General features: G+C 36.7%; 1 protein-coding gene across 12 annotated transcripts in view; it reads right to left on the bottom strand.

The window, feature by feature from the left end:
* The window catches only part of large2 (LARGE xylosyl- and glucuronyltransferase 2), a 132,940-nt gene that overhangs the window by 34,906 nt on the left and 74,105 nt on the right, over positions 1–23,929 (bottom strand). For 10 of the 12 annotated variants that reach the window (XM_051134865.1, XM_051134863.1, XM_051134864.1 and 7 more), the window contains one exon: positions 20,100–20,192. The exons of 1 other annotated variant lie outside the window; for it this stretch is intronic. The gene's annotated coding sequence lies outside the window, so the exon portion shown is untranslated. Of the gene's footprint in view, positions 1–4,070; positions 4,262–20,099; positions 20,193–23,929 lie in introns of those variants that run through there. One more of the 12 variants, XM_051134867.1, reaches the window with a different exon arrangement.

Raw genomic sequence — 23,929 nt, forward strand, 5'->3', positions numbered from 1 at the left:
TTTGGGATCGCCTTTCCTAATAAAGTGCTAGTTAGCAAGTTTAGCGGCTAAACGTGGCTAAATGCGGCTAAAGTAAACAGGCTTGTCACTCCACAGATAGAAGAGAGGGGCGGGGCGAGCAGAGCTCATTTGCATTTAAAGCAGCCTCGACCAGAATGAGATGATTTTTGCAGAGCTGATTTTGACAAGGTAAAAAGGGTGTTGTTTTACACTACCATTGAGAATCTTTAACCAAAGTATATTATAGACTTTTCATTAAGACCCTAAAGAATCATATCAACTTGTGGAAAATGGGCATCCGATGACCCCTTTAAAAGATAAATTATATCAATGTTTTATGCCTTCATGTGATAACCAAAAAAAGGGGGGGGTCATTTCATAATGCTATTGTAAGAATAAATAAAAGTTGGTTTTATGCATTCAAATAATTAGGCATGCTAACACAATAACAATAAAACAAACATTTCAATGAGCTCTAAACGTCAATTTTGTTAACAATAAATTGATGTTAAATTGTATAAGTTTCATTATTTTAATTAATTACACATGATTTTGAATAATAAAATTTTATTTTTAATTTAATTTAATTTTAATAACCATTAAAAAGGAGTCCAGAAAAATTTAAATGGGAAAAAACGTAATTCAAAAAAATTAAAACGGAAAATATGGAATTTGGGAAAAAATAACAGAATTTGGGAAATAATAAAGCAGATTTCACAGGGCCCTACAACAGCAGCTCATATAACTAGGCCTACTCATTAATAACCAAGGTATAAGAGCATCTCTGAACGCTTTACACGTTGAACCTTGAAGCAGATGGGCTACACCAGCAGAAGACAAACCAGTGTCACTTCTGTCAGCTAAAAACAGAAAACTGCGGCTACAATTTACACAGGATAACCTAAACTGGACAATAAAAGACTGCAAAAAGGTTTTCTAGTCTGATGAGTCTTGATTTCTCCTACGACATTCGGATGGTTGCAAAGAATTGGGTGCAAACAACATGAAAGCATGGATCTATCATGACTTGTCTCAACAGTTCAGGCTGCTGGTGTTGTAATGGAGTGGGGGACATTTTCTTGGCACACTTTAGGAACAATTTAAACATTTCTGACCATGTCCGTTCCTTTATGACTACAGTTTCCCCATCGTGTGATGGCTACCAGCACGATAATGCACAAAGTCACAAAGCTTTGGTTTCATCTTCATCTTTGACAAGAAGTTACTTACTATGCATAATCAGCAGATTTGTTTATGAACCCATTACCCTGGCATTACTAGCTCCATGATTTACCAGTTGAACTATGGAAGCAATTAATTTGATGATGTCACATTGGGAGCACATTAACATACGACCACCAATAAAATATCAAATTTTATACCATACAAATACCATACTTTTACACATTCTTTCGTTATTTAAAAACTGTTGATTTAGTTATCTTAAACAAAACTGAAAATCATTAAGAAGACCTTTGTCTCAAGATATATTCAAGAATTTTAGCGATTCTCATTTTCTAAATCTACATTTTTTGAAACATCAAATTAATATTTTAATTTTATAAATTAAATTAATATAAATAAATTTTTCATGGTTCTTTGATAAACAGTTCAAAAGAAAAACATTTATTTGAAATAAAAATATTTTGCGATATTAAAACGCCTTTACTGCATACATCAATTTAATGATGAAAAGAAATCCAACTGACCTCAAACTTTTAAACAGAAGTGCATAATATGATAATATTGCATATATTTAGTCTACTGTGTCAGGTTTTGTCTACTTGTCACGTGTTATCTAGAGGTCATGAATTACTGCTATTTTTCTTTATATTACTCAAGGACTTGGTCAAGATATGTTATGTTTTTGTTATGACTTCTCTTTCTCATGGTCTCAAGAAAACAACCCCAAAAAAAAATATGTTCAACCTCTGTGGGCTTCAGTATGTTTGGAAACACTCATTATTTTTGGATTGTGTTTGGAGCCACCATGAACTTGAAATCTCTGTACTGTTCAAGGATGCGGCCCTTGTCTTGCAAACTAATCAGCGCTGCATATTCCTCCCTGCTTCAGTTTCATACCAAAAATCAATGACACCAGTCTGGGATGTCCATTCATTTAGCCCATTCATTCATTTTTTCGCCTGCATGGAAGCAACATCAGAAGTGCCTGAAAGGAACATTGATCAACTCTGAAGGGTTCATCAGCAAACATCTCTTTATACAAAAAAAAAAAAAAAAAGCTCTTTTCATTTTAAAAAAGTATCTAAGCTACAAAACAACAGATGAGAGAGGGCATTTCAGATCAACTTCAGATGAACTAAACTTCAGATCATCTGTAAAATGTTTTTTTTTTTTTTTATTACAATCTCTGTTCCGCACAGTGAGGAAATCCAGGCTGACCTCAAAGATCTTTTTATGTGAAACAAGCCAGTGTGAAGTCACATGACAAAGTCCACACAGCCGATGATAATTAAAATGTAAATCATTAAGCCATTGTCTGAAGCTTTACCATTCAAATGGTTACACAGGCTGACTGGGTAAAAGACTAACCTACCTTGTTCACCAAGTAATCTCTCTCTGTCTGTCTCTTTCTCTCTTTTTCCAATAACTAAAAAAGCTGGAGATTTACAGTGGCAAATTCTGCATGGCATTATTGCTGTTAATGCTTTCATTTCTGTTTTAAATCCAGATGTTAGCAATGAATGTCATTTTTGTTTTCAGAGAGAGAGGCTGTTTCTCATACATTTTTGTATTGTTCAAGACTAAAGCCTTTATTTGATGGTTTGCAAAATCTTTCTAATAGTTTTTTCTGGGCAAACTTTTATTTTGGGCTTTAATATGTTTAAAAAAACTAAAGTATGAGTGTCAGTTGTTACATTTTATTTTGAGTAAAGCCAAAATGGCCATTTACATTAGCAGGAAAGGTTAAATTTAGGACCAAAAAAAAAAAAAAAGCGCTATGATCAAATCAAGGCTTATAATTGATTTCCATTTTTTTCAATAATTTTGAAAGAATGTGGTGTCATAGAAGAGCTTTGTGTTTTGTTATTGAAAATAACCTTTATTTTACACCCTTTTTATAAAATCGCTTAAAATTTGTGAAAATGTGATTTTATGTGAGTAATTTTTATTTTATTTATTTATTTTTTGTTATATAAAGATGCTTGAAAATGTAAAAAAATAAATAAAAAAATCTCTCTCACACATGCACACACACTGAGTTTTCATTTTTTATGGGAACTTCATAGAAATTATGTTTTTTATACTATACAAAATGTATTTTCTATTACCTTCAGCTTTTTTCAATTTTCAAAAAAACATTATTCTGTATGATTTATAAGCTGTTATCCCCCCCAAAGGGTAAATAATTATGGTCATATATATAGTTGGAAATAATTAAGATTTAATTTTAGAATTTTCATGCTTTTAAAGCGCACCAAGGCTGCATTACTTAATCAAAAATACAGTAAAAACAGTAATATTATTACAAAAGATTACTTAAGTTTAAAATAACTGCTTTTTGTTTATATATTTAAAAATGTAATTTATTCCTGTGATGGCAAACCTCACATGATCATTGCAATAATATTTTACAATGTTACTGTATTTTTGATCAAATAAATACAACCTTGGTGAGCCTAAGAGACTTTCAAAAACATAAAAACATCACACTTATGTCACATTTTTGATCAGTAGTATACAAATATAATATATAAAATTATATATTAAATATATCTAATAACACTGTCCCTAAAGTAACCCAACCCCCTCAGACACACAAAGAACCTCACCTCAGCAAACACCACACACCCATTAGACAGCAAACACTGACACACACTGCTGTACTGCTGTAAAGTGCAGTAAAGCCCAAGTATATCTGCACCACAAAAACACTGCAACTTTTACCCAGTGGAGAGAAAGAAGAAAAAGTGGGACAATACCTCACGCTACAATAGAAGACAGACTCATATCACCAGGGAGAAAAACAGAGTAAGAAAAAGGAGCCACATACACAAAGCCTGCATTCAGAGAGCTGAAAGGGGGAGAAGGAACACACTTATCTTCACCTCTGCTCAGCGCCAATGCCGGCTCTCCCTCTCTCTCTCTCTGGTTTTCTCTTCTTCTGTCCGGCAGCTTGAGCACGCTTTGACGACGGTCTGACAGCTGAATGAAGTTACAGCGGTCGACATGCATGAGATTTTGGGCTGATGTGAACCGCTAGTGGCAAACTTTGAGCTGCTCTACCTGTGTGGGTTCATGTGTGTCTGAGAGGGAAGGAGAAAAAAAAACTCCTCCCTCTTTCCCTCCACCTCTCTGCAAGCATGCCACGGCAGGTTTACGTCTCGCATTCGGATCAAAGCCACCTCTCAGCCTCTCTCTTTTGCTCTGTCTTTCTCTAAATCTCTCTTTATGCTCTAAAGTATATTGTAATTGCTTTTAAAGTTACTCCGCCACCACTGACTTTGCCATGACGGAAGAACCTTCAACCCGTCTTTGAGCCTTTGCTACACCTGATTTACTAAATGCCCTGACCTCTGCTGGCTCATTCACTCTCACACCTCCTCCATTCCTCCTTCTCTTCCTTTTTGAAAGGTGACTGGCATGGACTTTAGGAGAAAGACGGGGGAAGGGTGTCACCTTCCAAAAAACTGTTGCTGCATGACAAAAGATGGGTTGTGTAGGAATGCAGGAGTCTGGGAAGCTTCGCCTCTCCACTGACCAGCAACATGATCCTGCAGTACAGATTGTCACACGCATGCGCTCGCAGACGGCAGCTCCAGACGACGCAATCGAGTGTAATCAAGCATTCTTATCAGACAATGAAACGGCTTGTTTTGTCATTCAGATTTCTACAGGCTCTCATTAGAAGCTCTTATCGCAGCAGACGAGATGGAGAGTCTCTTAATGAACCACATCATCTCTACGCTCCTCTCAGTATCACTAAGAGAATTACTGTTTTAATGATTTACACACTTCCTGTGAACTTACATGGTAAGGTTCAAAGATATTTGCTGTCTTAAAGGAACAAATTGGACAATATGGAATCAAAATCTTCCTGTTTTTTTGCAGTCCATCAGTAGATATTCTTTGACCTCCACATGGAAGGTGCTGCAAATAGTGTCACAGAGGGGCAATTTACATGAATGCTAGGTTGCACATTCACCATTTTACAGTAAAAATGTTATAGTGAAAAGAGTATTGAGGAGAAAGCATAACTACAGAGCCCCTAAGGGGACAGGTGATGGCAAAAACACAAGATAGGATGGGGAAAATTTCAGTGCCCCAAGAAACTTTTGCTTTCTTTTAAAAAAGCACTGTAACACACACACACACACACACACACACATACACACACACAAATTGCTGTAGGCCTACTTTAAATTAAATATGAAATTCTGAAGTCAAAAGACATATACTCCAATAAACTTTATTTACAAAATTTAAAAAATGTATAATGTATAGTTTTTCCTCTCATCTCTTATTTATTTATTTTTTTTTTTTTTTATAATCGCTAAAATTTCTTGGGTGAGCGCAACACATTTGGTAGCAAATTTAATGCATTAAAATGTTTTTTTTTTTTTTTGCAATGCACTAAAAAATCCTTTTAAAGGTTCTACACATACTAAACAAACACTGAATGGAAGCATAATAATATTTATTTTAATAATAATAAACATTTAATTTAAAATCAATTATTTAAAGGAGAAGTCCATTTTACAGAACAACAATTTACAGATGATGTACTCACCCCCTTGTCATTCAAGATGTTCATGTCTTTCTTTCTTCAGTCATAAAAAAATTATGTTTTTGAATGAAAACATTTCAGGATTTTTCTTCATATAATGGACTGGTATGGTGCCCCGAGTTTGAACTTCCAAAATGCAGTTTAAATGTGGCTTCAAACGATCCCAAATGCGGTTGTAAATGATCCCAGCTGAGGAAGAAGGGTCTTATCTAGCGAAACGATAAGTTATTATATATTTTATATATATATATTAGTAAAATCAACAATAGTTTTGCTAGATAAAACCCTTCTTCCTTGGCTGGCATTGTTTACAACCACATTTGGGATCGTTTGAAGCCCCATTTAAACTGAATTTTGGAAGTTCTGGAAGTGAACTTCTCCTTTAAAAATCCATTAATAAGGAATGTAACAAAATCAAATTAAAATAGAGATAGTAAGCACATGTAATGTACATGTGTGTATACCTGCCACCTTAAAATAAAGTGTTACCATAAAGTTTGATAGTTTTTAACGTCTCTTGTTTTGTACTTTAAAAGACATTGTTAGAGAGGCAAAACAATGTGTTAAAATCACTTATGTGTGAAGTTGGAGCTGTTAATGCAAAGCAAACATTGCACATATCATGTGAATTGTCTGCCAATCACTGGTTGCATTTTGAATGGTTAGTGTCAATCTTGCACCAAGTTACAACACTGTAGCTGACACCTCCTAATTATTCATCAAAACATATAGTAATATAGTCAAAATTATTAGCCAATGCTATTAACCCAGTCAAGCAAACAATCCAATCTAACTGCAACTGAGAAATCACGTCGTACCATACATTATTATTTATTTATTCACCAATATTTGGTTATTGTGAGATTGCCTAGAGATGGTCATTCTTCCTCCCAGTAAAGCTGCACCAGTGTTGCCCTGCCTCAGTTGTCCTGAGGATAAGATGACAGTTAAATGAATGTTTGATAAGTTAACACCTCATGTTTTCTCCTCATTAAGGAGGTAAAGGTCACTGGAGAAGCCTGGGGGTGGAACTGGAAGGTGTGACAGTAAACCAAGACACCATAGAGGGAGATGGGACTAATCTATCACTCCAAGGGGAGTCCTGTGCATGAGGAGGAGGGGTGTGGTAGAATAGAATGGGGAGCATTGGGTTTCTCTAACAACTGTTTAAGCCACTGCACACACACACTATAGCAATATATAGCTGTGACAGATGAATCACTTCAACATGCACAGTGGCCTTTTAGACATTTTTTTTTTTTTTTTTTGTAAATACACTGATTGAACCTAATGGAAAAAAAATGCTTGGTCATGCTCAGGTCCAGTTCTCGCTATTAACAAAGCATTAACTATGCCTTTTATCTCAGTAAACTTCTAATTTGCTGCTTATTAATACTTATTAAGGTAGTTGTTAAATTCAGGTATTGGGTAGGATTAGGGATGTAGAATATGGTCATACAGAATAGGTGCTTTATAAGTACTAATGAACTGCAAAAAAAGAAAAAAAAAAACACTTAACAGTGAAACTCACGTTCAAAAAATTTCTTTTCTTCACAGATTTTATTTGTAATTTTTTCAATGATCATTAGATACTATTTTTTATTTATATAAATAAATAAACATTATATAAATGTTTTACTTATATAACTAAAAATACAAATATAAATAAATATAATAAATATAATTTCAAATATTCCACAATCATTCTACAACCTGATAAATTAAAAGTTCAGTAATTATGACAGAACTTTTTATGACAATACAATTTAATACTTAAAATCATAATACAATTTGTTAAAACACAATTATTATTAAGGAATATCAGACATCATCATACATTTTTTGTCCGTTTTAATTTAAAACTTCTGCTGATGACAAACACGTTGGCGTTTGTGGTGTTCCTTCCTGATAACTCCTACAATAAACCTGTATTGTGCAGCTTTTTGTTTTATAAAAAATAATAATAATAAATTATTAATATTTTTTATTTTAATTTTATTACATTTTAAACAATTCAGTTACATTTAAAAATTAAATTACATTTACTTAATTAAATTAAGTTTTAGGCATTCATTTGATTACCATTTCTGATAATACATTTTTATTAAACCATAAAACAGAATCTAGAAAAATATAAAGAATTTATGAAAAGATAAAACATGTTTAATAACTTAAATTGTTAATGTTTTATGAATTCAATTTATTAGACTTTTTATTATTAAAATGCATTAAACTAAAACAGAACCCAGATCAATTTAAATGGAAAACATGAAATTTGGGAAAAAATGTTTAATTGATTTAATAATGCCTAGGTTTAGTATGGTTAACTGTCATGAAAATAATATAACAATGCAAAAGCATTTGCTTTTTCTACTGTGTTTTTTTTTTTTTTTTTTTTTTTTAAGTTATATTTTTGGTCTTTTTGTTCCTTTATTATTCAGACAGGACAGTGGAGAGATGACAAGAAAGTAGTGGGTAGAGAGAAGGGGGTGGGATCGGCATAAGACCTCAAGACGGGAATCGAACTCGGGTCGCCCCCGACACAGCTGCACTGTATATGTAGGTGCACTAACCACGAGGCTACCGGTGCCAACTTTTCCACAGTTTTTAAAAATGATTTTCATTACAGTAGCGTATTTACACCTCCAATTCTCATGAGTAAATTATTAGAAAAATAAATGTACCATTAAACATAACAGGCTTCATTTTAAGTGTTCAAAATATGATTTCTCTTTTCACAGATAGTAAGGAATAAACAGAACATTCTGGAGGAAATAAAGCATTATATTATTATAAATCATGAAACGACACAAGCTGAACTTGCATAGCTCACATGAGCAGCACCACCCAACGCGTTGGCGCATATGTGTTTATGGCTGCGACAGCTGCGTATTTATAATCCTCGTGAACACAATATCACAATCTCTGTGACGAATTCACTGAAAAATAATAGCTGTAGAAACCCAGAGCTTAGCATTTAAGGACTAATCTCCGGTTTAGTCATTGTGCGAGGGATAAACACTGAATCATCTGGAGAGTTTCCTCTGTTGTCCGCTACTATATCCACTAAAACACTGTGTTTGACACTAGCCGTATGAATTTTCTCACCATTTCACTTACATTCTGTTCATCAGTCTTCCTCTCTCGCCAGAATACACATACCAGCACATTTTGTGAGTCATGGAGTCATGTAGGAAATGATGTTAACAGTGCCAACCTGCAGTAAAAACACTCTCTAATCCTCCTGCCTGAGTGTGAACAAACTTGTGAGGGCCGTCAGGACAGGGGGGCTTTCACATGACAAAACAACAAGACATATTACACCTAGCCCACCACCGAGGATTTGCAAGGGTCAAGAGGTCAAAAAGCCTCCAAAACACACGCCATTGTGCTTCGCCTGGACTCTCAATAGCCGACGGGAACGGAATATTGCTTGAGGACCATGATGTGTCGAGCGAAAATAATCAATACTGACACACGCAAGCACACACACACACACATAAAGCTGATAGAAAAGTGACAATTTATTTAGTCCTGACAAGTCCAGGATAAGAAGCAGGAGAGCTTGGCTTGCGGGTTAGCAAACTCTACTAAGCGCTGTCTCTTTTCGGTCTGCGGTCACTCCAATCTCCAGCTCCAGACAGCTTTTCTAAATAGACTTTCACCCAATCGCGGCGTCAGCTGCTTGCATCCTGAACGGCGACTGCATCTGAGACCTCAGACATGACTAAAATAACACAGACAGCATCTTACCTCCGCTGAGTGAACTTAATCAATTCGCTATACACCCACACGTCCACGCCAGAGTCTTATTAAACTCTTAAACGAGACTAACCATCGCATTAAGCAAACAGCTTCATTATACAGAAAAGAATGTCCTCTTTATGCCTATGTCTCTTGCTAATTGTGCTAATCACTCTAATTAAGAAGGATGCTTTTTGAAAGGTTGACCATAGTTACCAAACTTGTTGCCATGGTGAGGGGGGAGGTGTCATGAGATCTTAGCAGCGGATTGGCCAGTGCAGGGTTCCCACATAATGAACTTCCAAGAATTTTCCATGAAATTATTCAGTGATGATTACTGGATATGGATGTTTAAAAATTATTTGCTAGATAGCAATCAATCAATCAATATTATTTTAACATAACATTGACACTTTTATTGAATTAAGCGGAATCCACACTGAACTGAATTGAGCTGAATAACAACACTACTGCCTTTTAGAGCTGCTTTACAGTTTCCAAGTCATTTTAAAATTCCCTCATTTCCCCATTGTTCCCATGACCGTGGGAACCCTGCCAGGCATGGAGATGAAAATGCTGAGCATGCGCTCAATATGACAGATGGAGATAGTTGTTATTAGTTATTGGCACCGTGATTCTTCAGAGCTTCTCACGCCCAACAAATAAAGGGTTAAAGGTCATATGTAGCTGAGGGGTATTGAGCGTGTAAGGAATTTCTGTGGTGAAGCCATCCATTAGCTCAACACCCCTTTCATTAGCTACATGTGACCTTTAATCTTTATTGCTGGTAGATAAAAAGGTCAGAAGCATCTTGGGTCCCACTTCATATTAGGTGGCCTTAACTACTCTGTTCTTCAAATTAAATCAATCATTTGATACAATGCACTTAATGTGTACATACATATTTTTAAATTGTATTTATATTTTAAAGGGGTCCTATTATGCTCTTTTACAAAGTCTTGATTTTGTTTTGGGGGTGTACTAGAACATGCTTTCATGCTTGGTGGTTCAAAAAACACATTATTTTTTAACATAATTTAGATTATTACAATACGTTTCTCCCAGCCTGGCACATATGGCTCGATTAGTTCCAGGTTTAATGAAGGCCCGCCTTCTGAAAAGCGAAATGTGTTGTGATTGGTTAGCTGTCCCACTACGTTGCAGTTGGCGAACAGCTTAGACGGTATTTCAGTACTGCCACGCCCTTGTCAAAGAAGCAAGTTCTGTGTACAACTGTTAGCGCAAGCTAGAATAAAGTGATTCTTACATTTTAAATATGGATATTTTTCTTACAAAAACGCATCGATTCGCTACAGGAGGCCTTTATTAACCCCCCGGAGCCATGTGAAGCACTTTTTATTATGGATGGATGCATATTATTGGACTTGTTTTGGACTGATGAGGAGAAACACCCGTCTATGCCGTTCTAAAGCTTGGGAGTGACAGGATAAATTTTAATATAACTCTAATTGCATTCGTCTGAAAGAAGGAAGTCATATACACCTAGAATGTATGGAGGGTGAGTAAATAATATGCTACAGTAGTGTTGGGTCCTATCCTCAGCCTGCGAGATCACCAATACATGATAATATCATGCTAATGTATTTAATTATTTACATTAATTATTTTCATTGCCTGAAACCAGCTCCAGCATGAGGCTAAAAGCAGCCTAACATTATCAAAGAACATCATCACTGATTAGCCTAGCCTATTCTAGTGCAAATTTATGCATTTTAAAAAACACTTGTGTTATAAGTGAAGATATCTACACTGTATGATGAATCTCTTACCACACACTGCGCACGTCTGTGGCGCGTTACAGCTCCGACGCGGCAACCGGAATAGATTGCGGCTTCGTAAGCGTACACAGTATTTAAGGCCACCTAATATAAAGTGGGACCGCATTTTGGTATCAATAATTACAATCCAGTCACATTAAAACACCATGCCTGTGGTGACACTTCTGCAAAATGAAATTACATTGCTTCTTTCACATTTACAGTGAGTGGCACTAAAAGCATGTTCAGTTTTATCCAGAATGAATAATGTGAATCTGACAATGTTTTATTAGGTTAACTTTTGTATGTATGGTGGAAGTTCGGAAATGAAATGTGATCAAAAATCCAGCTCAGCCTCCATGGATAAATGTGCCTTTGCTAATATTTCTGCAAAATTATATTATGTTGCTTCTTGCATGTTTCACAACACTTTCAATGTCCAGTCAATGGTGTTAAATGACAGATGAACTTGAATCTGCCAATTTTTTATGTTGGTTGTTGTATGTATCATGGCAGTTCATATATTAAATGTCTGCTAAAAGGTGCTAAAAGGTTGTTGCTCTTTTGCGTTCATCAGCACTAAACCTGACCCTAAACATGAGATAAAACACATTTGCTGATGGAAATATTTCATTTTAGCTTCCTTTTTAAAGTCTTTGAGGTCTTTTTTGTGACTTCTATCGCTTCACATCAAGTACAGTGCTATACTAGGTGAGCTTTTGAGCAAGTTTACTACATCAGAAAAAAAAATATGGAAAAGCTTATGCGATGCAAACATAAAATGTGCTAGTTTACAAATCAACACATTCTCACTCCCAACTCATCACACACTGATACATGGTCATGACCCCTTGGCGTCACTTTCTGATGCTCAGGGTACCTTATTTTTGGACATTCAGGGTCCTCCATTGCTTTTAGATGTTCGCATTATGCGTCAAATTTAATGGTTTGCATGCATTTGTAAAAATATAAGTCATTTTATATAAATTTATACTTTCATAGATATTTTGGAGCACCTAACCCCACCCCTAGCCCAAACCTACCTACTTCTGAACAATATAAAACACGCAACATGCAAATAAAACTACAGTGACAGATATTTATTGCAAAACCTGACCATAAAAAAAAAGTATAAAAGTATTACAAACAAGTCATGTTGCATTCCAGGTCTTCTAAAATCTTTATGCGAAGAGTAAATTGTAAGGTTTTAATGGCTGAATCTCGCTCCTACACATATCATATTAAAAAAAAAAACTTGTTTAGCAAGACGCTAAATGCAAACAAGAGCCAATGGCATTTCATATTAACTCTTTCCCTTCCAGCATTTTTTTAACAAAGGTGCTAGCCAGCACCAGCATTTTTTATCATTTTTACGAAACGTTCAGATTTTGCTGTATGAATATTTGAACATAACGTATATCAAACAAAGAAAGGGGCCTCTGCTTTTAAACAAAACAAACAGTTTTATTCTAGCTTAATGCATTCTTTTTATCTCCAATTGAATGTGGGTAAGTTTCATTAAAAAAGGAACACTTTGAACAAAAAGCTGAGAAAATAGCATTGTTGTCAAAGATACATCTGGATCAGATTCAGAATGATGATTAAGGCTATGTTCACACTTGGCGTCTTTTTTGACAAGAAAAAGTTGACAAGGACGCTTTTTTAGTAAAAAAAAAAAAATTCTGGCAGTGTTGCAGCTGAGGGCGTCTTTTGTTGCTATAACAACAGCTGCAACACTTTGAATGTCGAGAAAAGAGAAAACTCGCTCTTGCGCTGGCTTTTGTTTTTTATTTTTTGGCATTTTTGCCTTTATTTGATAGGACAGTATTTAGACAGGAAGCGAGGTGGGAAAGAGAGTCATCCAAGATGTTCATGTCTTTCTTTCTTCAGTCGTGAAGAAATTATGTTTTTTGAGGAAAACATTTCAGGATTTTTCTCCATATAATGGACTGATATGGTGCCCCGAGTTTGAACTTCCAAAATGCAGTTTAAATGCGGCTTCAAACGATCCCAAATGCGTTTGTGAACAATCCCAGCTGAGGAAGAAGGGTCTTATCTAGTAAAACGATCGGTTATTTTCATAAAAATAATAAAATATAAAATATTATAATGCTTTTTAATGTCAAATGCTCTTGCCTTTCTCTCCCTGAACTCTGTGTATTCTGGCTCAAGACAGTTAGGGTATGTCGAAAAACTCTGACCGTATTTTCTCCCTCAATTTCAAAAATCATTTCAAAATCATCCTACATAGCTGCAGAAGTTCCGACCCAGTCTTTGCAAAGTGAACGTGCAAAGAAGATCAAACACCCTTAATAAAAAGTGTAAAACAGCGATATAGGAGTATTTTGAAGTTGAGGAAGAAAATACGGTCTGAGTTTTTCGACATACCCTAACTGTCTTGAGCTAGAATACACAGCGTTCAGGGAAAGTAAGACAAGACGAGCGTTTGACATTAAAAGTATAAATTGTATTATTTTTATGAAAATAACCAATCGTTTCGCTAGATAAGACCCTTCTTCCTCGGCTGGGATCGTTTACAACCACATTTGGGATCGTTTGAAGCCGCATTTAAACTGTTTCAAACTCTTACCATTATATGGAGAAAAATCCTGAAATGTTTTCCTCAAAAAACATAATTTCTTTAAGACTGAAGAAAGAAAGACATGAACATCTTGGATGACAAGGGGGTGAGTACATTATTTGTAAATTGTTGTTCTGGAAGTGGACTTCTCCTTTAATCAAACACACCTGATTCAGATCATCAGCTCATTAGTAGAGACTGCAAGCCCTAAAATGGGTGTGAGAGATGCAAAATGTGCAGTGTTGGGGGCCCTCCAGGAACGTGGTTGGGAACCACTGATCTAAAAAACCTGTATTATTTCAGAAGATTTGCAATAGCGTCCCATACTGCATAACAGTTAAAACACAGAGGTTTCTATATGCATAGAGTTTTGCAAAAACATAGGTAGAGGCATGTTTTTCCAATGACTGAGGATTGAAAGACTGATAACAAATGCAAACGTACCATCTCCATCTGTCATATTTAGAAAGGTTCATCTCCTGACTTCATGTCCACTGGTCCCTGGCTGGGCTCCCACAGTCATGCAATTTCTGATAGGAAAAATCTAAATCAGACTGCTGATGTGTTCTCAACAGCAGCCTGGGAAAGCGATTCAAACTACCAGCACCTGAACACATAATATGACTGTGGCTGTGAAGGCTTTTGAAAGGTCTGCAGTGCTAACACCTCAGATCCAGGGCTATAGCTCTGCTGGACATCTGCTGTGACCTTCTGAGAATTAATCACGACCACTTACGCAGAATATCTTTTGTTCTGGTCCCAGATGGTGCGGAGCAAGATCCAATCAGGCTACATGGGCTTCACAACGAAAGTCGATAGACACATTCACAAGCTGTTTAAAAAGTCTATTGTATAAGAATGAGTCGGCAGTCTCGAAGGTCAGAGGACTTTCCATCTCACCCTGAGAAGACCTTAATCTATATTCTTATGCATTCACTCTCCACAAAGAAAAGCTGAAGCCATTCGACATAACAACAGTCTTTGAACCTGGGAGTTTGCGCAGGCAGCCTGGCCTTCAACTTGGTAAACAGACAGCAGATTGTGAGCGGGGGAACGGAAGCTGCCAATATTGCTTTCGCCCAGATTTTGGGTTCACTAACTATCTATCTACCGGGACGCCACTTCCCTGGCTGCTGAGACTAACTCCTCTCTTTAAATCTTCTCGATCTCGCTATCCAACCGTGCATGGCGTGCATGTCTCCCAGTTTCATAGCCCACAAAATAGCAGGAGGCTTCATGCACTCACTTCCCCTCACAGTAAACACACCCACGTTCACGGAAGCAGCACATGCATATCAATAACAAACACTGAGCTTATTCTGCATCTGTGACATCATTTAACCTGCCTTTGCATTATTCATGAGCCTGTTTGCACATAAAAAATACGAATCGGATAAAACCGAGAGGGAGCTGTCATGTCTCACACTGTCATCTCTCATTTACAAACAGCATCTCTAACTCGCTTTCACCACTACACATCAATAGCACGCACACACACACACTCCCGCTCAGACGTTGAAGGATTTTACTGGATCTCACAGGAGCCAGTTAGCACTATCAGGAACTCCAGATATGAAAGCTCTTTTGGATGCCATCTCGTGTTTGAGGATACATTACTGGGCGTGACATGTTTTCTAATGATAAAAATAAAATCATACACAAGGACAAAGATATAGCAGTACTAAAAACGAGACACTACAGTGTTCTTTAAAAGAACCTAACTTAGTGGACCAAAACTCTCTATCATTTTTAAAAATATTTTTATTAGCCCTACTGGATTTAAAATTATTATTAATACATTTTTTTATTAATGTTTTTACTATTATAACTATAAAATGAACAAAACTAAAATCAAACTAATATAAATTCTTCTTAATAATAATATTAATCATTTTAATATAACAGCAATATGCATTTCTTTTAACTGCAAAATTAGTCATGGCATCTTCCAGACTTCCAAAGCTAACTAGCCAAACTTGACTCAGACTATCACCCGAGTTCAGTTCACTTTAAAGGAGTCCGAATCCATTTGAAGCATTCACTTATTAGCCACAATTCTTGTGAAAGGCTTTCAGACCTGCAAAGAGCCGAGTTCAAGAAATCACATGTCAGTCAAATTCTTCAAGGAGTTTGTTCTTCAATTATGTGAGTGAAAGAGGAGGAAACACTCCTTCCACTAAGACATGGCTGAAAACTCCATTAATTGACCTGGTACGGCTAAAAAGGATCTACTTCTGTCTCTTTTTTTATCAAACCGAAGTCATTTGCATAAGACACTTTGTTTGAATTTCTATAATTTGATCAGAGCTGCATTTTAGGCCAACGGTGATGAATTTCATCAAATTATGATAAAGGATGACAGCAGCAGCCTTGCAGGCCACTGTTTGTTTTCAAAAGGTAGAGTTAACAGAATGTCAAAAGATCACGTAGTGCTGATAAGGCCTGCATCTGAGGAAATGCACCATTATTTTTTTCCCTATTCCCCTACCTTCTCAGTTGGATGAAAAGTGGGAGTGTGTTGTACTGAAGTGTGTACTCCAGGGCACTGAGAGCTTTCCATTAGGGGAGCATGAATCACAGTGCGTTCCCCTCCTCTTCACCGCCCTTCAAAACAAAGTGATCTCCAGTAGGCTCATCTGAACTAGCTACTGCAATCTCTCATTCTGTCAGAGACAGCTCTGCTCCACACCAGCACGGCCCTGGGACAGTCTTTACAGCTTGCATCTGCCACGCTTATCCGACTTTTGCCGCCGAAGGCCTAAGCAATCCAATTTGGCGTTGAAAGAGAACATCACCAGGTATCAGCACAGGGTGTACCGGTGGGAGACTGGGATAAAAGTTCCTTTAACAACTAAAAATGGCTATAAAACACCCCAAAAGAGCATATCCTGTTTTGAACCCTAAGGGCTCTGAGAACATGATTTATTTGGACCATTTTATGGAGGGCCTTTTCTTATATGTGAAGTACACCTTGTGGGAGTGCAAGAGGGTCTGCTGACTCACACATGGTGAAAGGTGAAAGGTCAGAGCAGGACGAAGTAAGGTTTGAATAGGACATCAAGGAAATTATGAGCTAATGTTTCCACTAAGCTTCTTAACTATCTTCATGATTACTACTAGACAGAATTGAAAAATAAATTGAGGGCAAATGAAAAACCCCTCAATAATCTCATACGTTTCTCCTCAGAGATTGAACTCCACAATGTTTCTCACCAAAGTCTTCACCAAATGATCTGAGCTATGCTAATTTTATAGCTTTATACTCTTACTTTAAGTAAAAGCTGTCTGAGTTGTGTCTATTTTCATTTATTCTAAGGAATTTTAAGGTTGAACCTGAAATAAAGTTGATACTTAAATAAAGAAGAGCTCAGAGTCTTCTGACATTTTCCTCAGGACAGCATAAAGTTGCATCATCTTTGTACTCTTTCAAACTCAAGTTGCACAAATGCAAATACTTTCTGACCTGCTCGCATATCCACCTTCAAGCGATTTTTAAAAGCAACAGCCCAAATATCATAGGAGCCTAAAATGCAAGTTTGTTAAACTTTAAATAAATTGTTGTTAAGTTGCATGACGTTTCATGATTTCAATTAATGCATGTTTTTGATTACTAAAATTTTATTTAAAACTAAATCCAGAAAAAGTATGGCAGGGAAAAAAAAACATCAAAAGTAAGTTTTTACCATAAATCATCTGCGTTGTGCTATCAACAAAATTTGATAGCTTACAGTATGTAATTATCGTCTCTATTTTAAATATTATCCCTAAGTTGTGTCAGTTCTTATTTCTGAGATATAAACTTGAGATAAAGTTAATACTTACATGAAAAACGACTGCACTCTGTTCGCTCTGTGCACTCTCCTCTGGGAACCAGCAAGACTTCTGGAAAGAAACTAGTTTCATCAGAAAAACCAACTTCACCAGCTAAGTTTTACAGTACAGGTAAACAGCATGGTCTTTCTGGGGAAACATGTCCTTTCTGGAGGTCTTTTTGGTTACCAAGCAAAATTTGTGTTGCTCAGGGGTTGATCTTCCATTACCAGCACTAACCCACACAGACCAGCCTGGACCAGCATGGAAATCCATGCCGGTCTAAGCTGCATTTATCAGCAGGGTTCTCTGCCCCCTCCCTGGAGCATTTATTGTTTGTCAGCCTCCACAAAGCCAAGGGCAGCCTGTGGGTTGTGGTCTGCACAACCTCCACACACGCTAATTCTCTAGCAACCTGCCTACACACTCCAGAAACCACCAGCATGAACCTCGTTCCAGCACAAAAAGAGAATTACTGTGTTCTGTTTGATGGAACAGACACCAAATTTGCAACAGATGAAGTGTCAGCCACTTTGAATACATCAGCACTAAACATTTCAATATCCACTTCTTCCTGAAAGCGGATGTAACATGAACTCCATTCCACATTATGCTACAGCTTGAATGGAGACCTATCAGATCCTCTACAGAGCCTTGATAGCAAATCACCCAAAAGCCATTATCACAGATAAAACGAAATAATGCACAACAATCAATATTTCATGAGCTCGGCTAATGCACCCTCTTAAATGTTCCAGTTGCACGGATTGTTTGTTTATGGATATAAAAGTATAAAAGTGTGCATCTCTGTCCTTTAGATGGCAAAACATAACATTTAAGTGAGTTGTTTAGGACTTTAGTATTGCAGTGATTTGTTTCCCTGACAACCACTTAAGGAAGGACGATGATGAGCTTGATTCTGAGCAAATAAGCTGTGGCTTTATTTAACATTTGACGTACTCACATGGTATTGTTTTTTAAATCTTCATTTGTAGGTCTTAATGCCCTTGCGCATGACTCATGTCAGAGCTTCAATGCATCTTTCAACACAGTCATCATATGCCACTTTGACCTCCACATGAAAGCTTTGCAGACTGCATCACAACAGGGCTGCTAAGTAAGATGTGCGGACACTAAACCTTAAACATATACTACATAGTAAGCACAGTAAACATATTTGAGCCTAGAAAGGAAAAATTCCAAAAAATTCGCTGACCGGCAACTTGTAAGATCAAAATAAAATGACTCAGCCTGTGAAGAAAATCTCCCAATCTTGCATTTCTTCCAAAAAACTTCATTAGTCAAAAGAAATTTCCAGCTAAAATGAAACACCAACTTTCGTTCCTTTTCACAGATTATGTTTAAAGGGGCAGATTATCAATTAATACAGAATTATACTGTGCAGTTTCTGTTATCACCTCAAAACACTTATTTATTTACCATGTTTTGTAAACTAATACACTTTGAAGTGCGTGCATAACCAGCTCTGTATTTGTGTCTTATCCAACATAGTAAACTTGCTCTGTAGCGCACCTGGTAAAGCATTGCACTTGCGACGTAAGTCTTGGGTACAAATCCTGCGAAACATGGTTTGACAAAAGAGCCAAACCATCTTAAAGCAAGGCAAAATGACATGGTTGCTTGAACAAATGCATTTTTAGCTCACGGTTTCAAATGCATTAGGGCATTAACCCTTTAGTGCCACTAAACAGGCATTTTATTCCAAACTGCAGCGATATGACCATGAACCAATGTAATAAAATGCTGGCACGGTCATGTTTATCTGTTTCGCCGAAAACTGAACACGCTTTTTACCATCACTCACTAAAGATGCGAGCCTCCACTAAAGATGCGAGAAGCAACATGATATAATTTCTGCAAAAATATTGCCTCTGGAACTTATTTTTCATGAGTTTGGGCTGAAAAGATTATTCATAGTAAGCCACCAAAACATAAAAAATGTTGGTAATAAGCACAATGTGTCCATCCTTCTTTTTTTCCTGGTGTTATTTCCCAGACAGAGAGAGAGCCTGGCTCATCTTGCATTTCTGTAACTGACACAATGACAGTCCTGGACTGAATGGTCTCAATTAAGCAAGGAAAAACATCTAAATTATATATTAAAACTATATATTTGATGATAAAAAACTTTTTTTTTTTTTTTAATACACCTACCATTGGCACCCTATTTTATTTAGATGCACAGATCAGTTTCCACTCATCTTGTTCATTTTCACGCCTACATAGTCATGCAAATTGTCCAGTAATCTGGTCAGCAAATAGGTCAGCAGCTAATGGGGTCATTAGCTACAAGCCTCTCAACGCATGACTTGCACACAGCATGATGCTTTACTAGTTATCATCGAAACAAACTATGGGAAAGGCCTTCAGAATAAATTTTCAGATAATAAAAAATAAACCTCCACTGATGACTCACCAGAATGCGTCCTGGAATGCGTCCTATGATGCAGAGGAGACGTGTTTGCTGACCCAGACTGAGTAATCTCTTTACTTTCACCCTTTCTGAAACCTGTAACAGAAGGTAATAAACACTGTTAGACTGATTTTCAACCTTACATGCCACATTAAATATGTAGCCTCTGTTGTACTTAAAATATTACATAAAGTGAGGCTACAATGTAACTCGGGTGCAAAGGTGAAGTCAGTGTACTCACTCCCGCACACACCTACGGTACACTTGAAAGATGTATCTTTTGAAACCTTAAAAAGGTATCAAGAGATATGTTTCCACCACTTAAAAATGCTCTTTTAATGCACCTCAGTCTGTTTGGGTGAAATTTAACAAGTAAGATTATTGATATTGATTGAGGACGACTCAAAGAAAGGTCAAACCCAGGAACGTGCGGTGAACAAATCATGAGTTGCTACAGCATCTGTGCTCTGCGGGAGTTGTCCTTTCAGCACATAGCTCTGACTCACAGGTTTGTTTGGCTGTAAATTAAACGTGCTTTATCTCTTACTGTTTCTCTCTATGCAGAGACATATTGTGTCCTCCTACCTACAATAAGAGCCTGTTGAACTGAGGATAGCACATCTCAGAGCTCCAGCTGAGAAAGTGTGATCAGTGCGCAGGCCATAGACTCTATATAGAGACTCTATATAGAGGGGAGAAAGACAACTTGTAGGGAAAAAAAAATTATAATTAACTGTAGGAATGCTCGTCTAGGCTGGTTAGAGCTGGTTTGGTATTGCCTAACCTAGCAAAGCTATTTACCAGCAAAGCTTGGACAGCTGACCTGTATTCTCATTTTGTTGAAGCAGGCTGACCAAGGAAGTCTCACTGATTAAGCTAATTAAAACAGAAAATATATTTTGAAGGATGTTTTTGTTCATACACTGAAAGCCAGTGAGGTTCAGTGTTGTTTGGTGCTTCAAAATATGTTTTTGTGTTTTTTTTAGGAACTGATTAGGCGTCAGCCTCATTGTCAACTTGTTTTCTTTCAGTTAGCACAAGTTTTGTCTCTTTTTTTTTTTTTTTTTTTTTTTCTTTTTTAATTATATCGAAAAATATTCATAATTAATGCCTTTTCACTTCAAAACTGAGGTGCATAAATTCAGATCACTGAGCCTTTTAATGACCAAGAAATACAAAAATTATAAATATTTTGGGGGGAACGTGTTATGCTCTGTGTGAGCAAAGTTGGGAAAATCTAATTTGATAACATTAATGGGTTAACTAGCATTTTTGGTTGAAAGAAAATGCTCCTCGTCAAAAGGACTAGAACACATCATGAGGGTTAATATTTATTTATTTATTATACTGTATGTGTGTGTATTTATACATACATCATAAATATACACAGTATACACACATATTATGTAAACAAAAACTTATTTTGGATGTGATTAATCATGATTAATCACACAACAGCACTAACTATAATACATGAGCTGAAATCAGCATAATAAATTCACACTTAAATATATATATATATATTTAAAGAATATTATTTACATGATAATTCAAATTCTTTTTCACAAGAGTTACAGCACTGACTGATGTGCCATATTGAGACACCAAATGCTTCAGTATAAAAATATATAAATAACAGATGAACGACCTTCAATTCAGGAATGCATATAAACTGAACACCTGAAATTCTGAATGTAGGTCTGTGAAACACACATCACATGAGTCTTAAAACTCCAGCCAAAATTCCAGGATTCTGATCACAGAACATGCTTTTGGGGGAGGGACGTGACAGTTTTTGGCCTGTAAAGCTTGTGCACAGCAAGTTGAGGTGGTCTGCAGGGTTATTCAAAGTCCTCTGTGACTCTTAATTGCAGTGCTGTCACTCCAGTTTGTGTCCAAACAGCATAATAAGGGGTCATTACGAGACCAGAGTGGAAAATAATGGAAGAGTCATTAAAGCCTGGGGGAAGCGATATCTCTCCACAGTGTGGGGGGACAGGTAGTCTATTGCCCTGAGGAGATACCAAAATGAGGTAGCGTGTCTTTGCCAAAGGCTACATTCACAGACATTTGGGTGTTTGGGACTGACTGACCAGCATCCCACACATAACAAACTTGAGAATATTAAAGTTTGAGATACAAAGACATAATTCACTTTTTAAATAAATTTTATATTAATTACTATGTTTTCATTTATACACATGTGTATATAAAACATCTATGGGTATACGGAATATAATTTAATCCAGTATGTATAGTGCATATATAGTATACTCTAGTATGTATAGTCATGCATTGCTCTGAAGAACCTTTCCAGGTATGCTGGAGTCTAATTTCCAGTCAAACAAATCATCAGTCATTGGCATGAACAAAGCAGTCAATCATCCAATCAAAAGGCTTGATTCTGTTAGTGACCTGCCATAACTGCTCCTATCCATCAAAACAATCTTCAGTCAATCAAAGAGTTGCCAGTGAAGCACCAGCAGCTGGGGAGGAGGTCTTCATCTCATAATCAAACACACATCTGTGTGTGTGTGCAGCACAGAGCTTTACTCCGTATTATGCAGCTATGCCAACACACGCTCTCAGTCCAAGACACCTCAGCGTAGAATACATTAGAGAGGCAGAGGTCAGGCAAACACACTCTAATCAGATAAACTGCCCTGCCACTAAGCTAACTAAACAGCCAGGAACTATAACAACTCCTTCATTTCTCAGGGGTCTTCCTCACTGGAGAATTTAGACTTTGTTCCTAAACCTATAGCAAGCTGCTACCCTGGCACTTCTTAGGCATCCCAGGCATACATCTGATGCTGTTCCATGTAGGCTCCAATCACAATATCAAAATCATCCAAATAAATAAATATTCAATACAGATTGGGAACTAAGGGAACTGCGTAATTGTATTGAATGTGCACTTGTAGTGTACATGGAGGACTGTTTCCTGAACCTGGGAGAGTAGCCTACAATGCCAGCTGTGCACAAATGCTGTTTCTATAAAGTGTGGCAATTCCAACTTTACAAGGACAGTCTGGCACGTCTGACTCATAACCTGTAAGTACGTTTTCATTTTTAAAGAATTTGCTACTGACTGTTTAAACGCAAGTTTTGGGCAGTGTAGGGTAGCACTTAGTTGTAGTTTCTACGATCACAAATTCAGACATGGTGTTATGTTTACGCAGTGTGACGCAACACATAATAAGACAGCATGAATCATTATAATCAGTAATTATGTCCTCACCGGATGCAACAAATGCCTCATTTATAATGGGTTTTATTGTTTTTATCTTGTTGTGCTGGGACACAGCATCACAATATGGCAAGTGGCGTAACATTTTTGTCACATGCTTAAGGTATTTGGCCAATCACAACGCACTGAATAGCTGACTAATCAGAGCACACACATATTAACACGCTTTTCAGAACAGTGAGCTTTGTAAAAATCGAGGCGTTTCAGAAAGGCGGGGCAGAAAGAAGCAGCAATAATGTACAGTATGTGGAAAATAATGTGTTTTTTGAACCTCAAACCGTGTAAACACATTGCATTACACCAAATACACAAAATAATGTTCTTTTTAGCAACATCATATGACCCCTTTAAGAAACATTGGTAAGAAACATACTTTTTCACAAGGGTTAATATGCCTACCGATGCCTACCTATTCAATACCACTGTGTTTACACAAGGATTCTTGCTAAGATTTTTTTCAGAGCTATGTTATTCAGAATATAAATGTGTAATAATGAATGTGAGGTAATTATAACATATCATGGCTTGAACACCCTTCACATCTCTTTGAATTATCCTTTGCTATTTGCAGCTGCGATAGAAG

The sequence above is a fragment of the Labeo rohita genome, chromosome 18 (assembly GCF_022985175.1).
Source record: "Labeo rohita strain BAU-BD-2019 chromosome 18, IGBB_LRoh.1.0, whole genome shotgun sequence".
Classification (NCBI taxonomy): domain Eukaryota; kingdom Metazoa; phylum Chordata; class Actinopteri; order Cypriniformes; family Cyprinidae; genus Labeo; species Labeo rohita.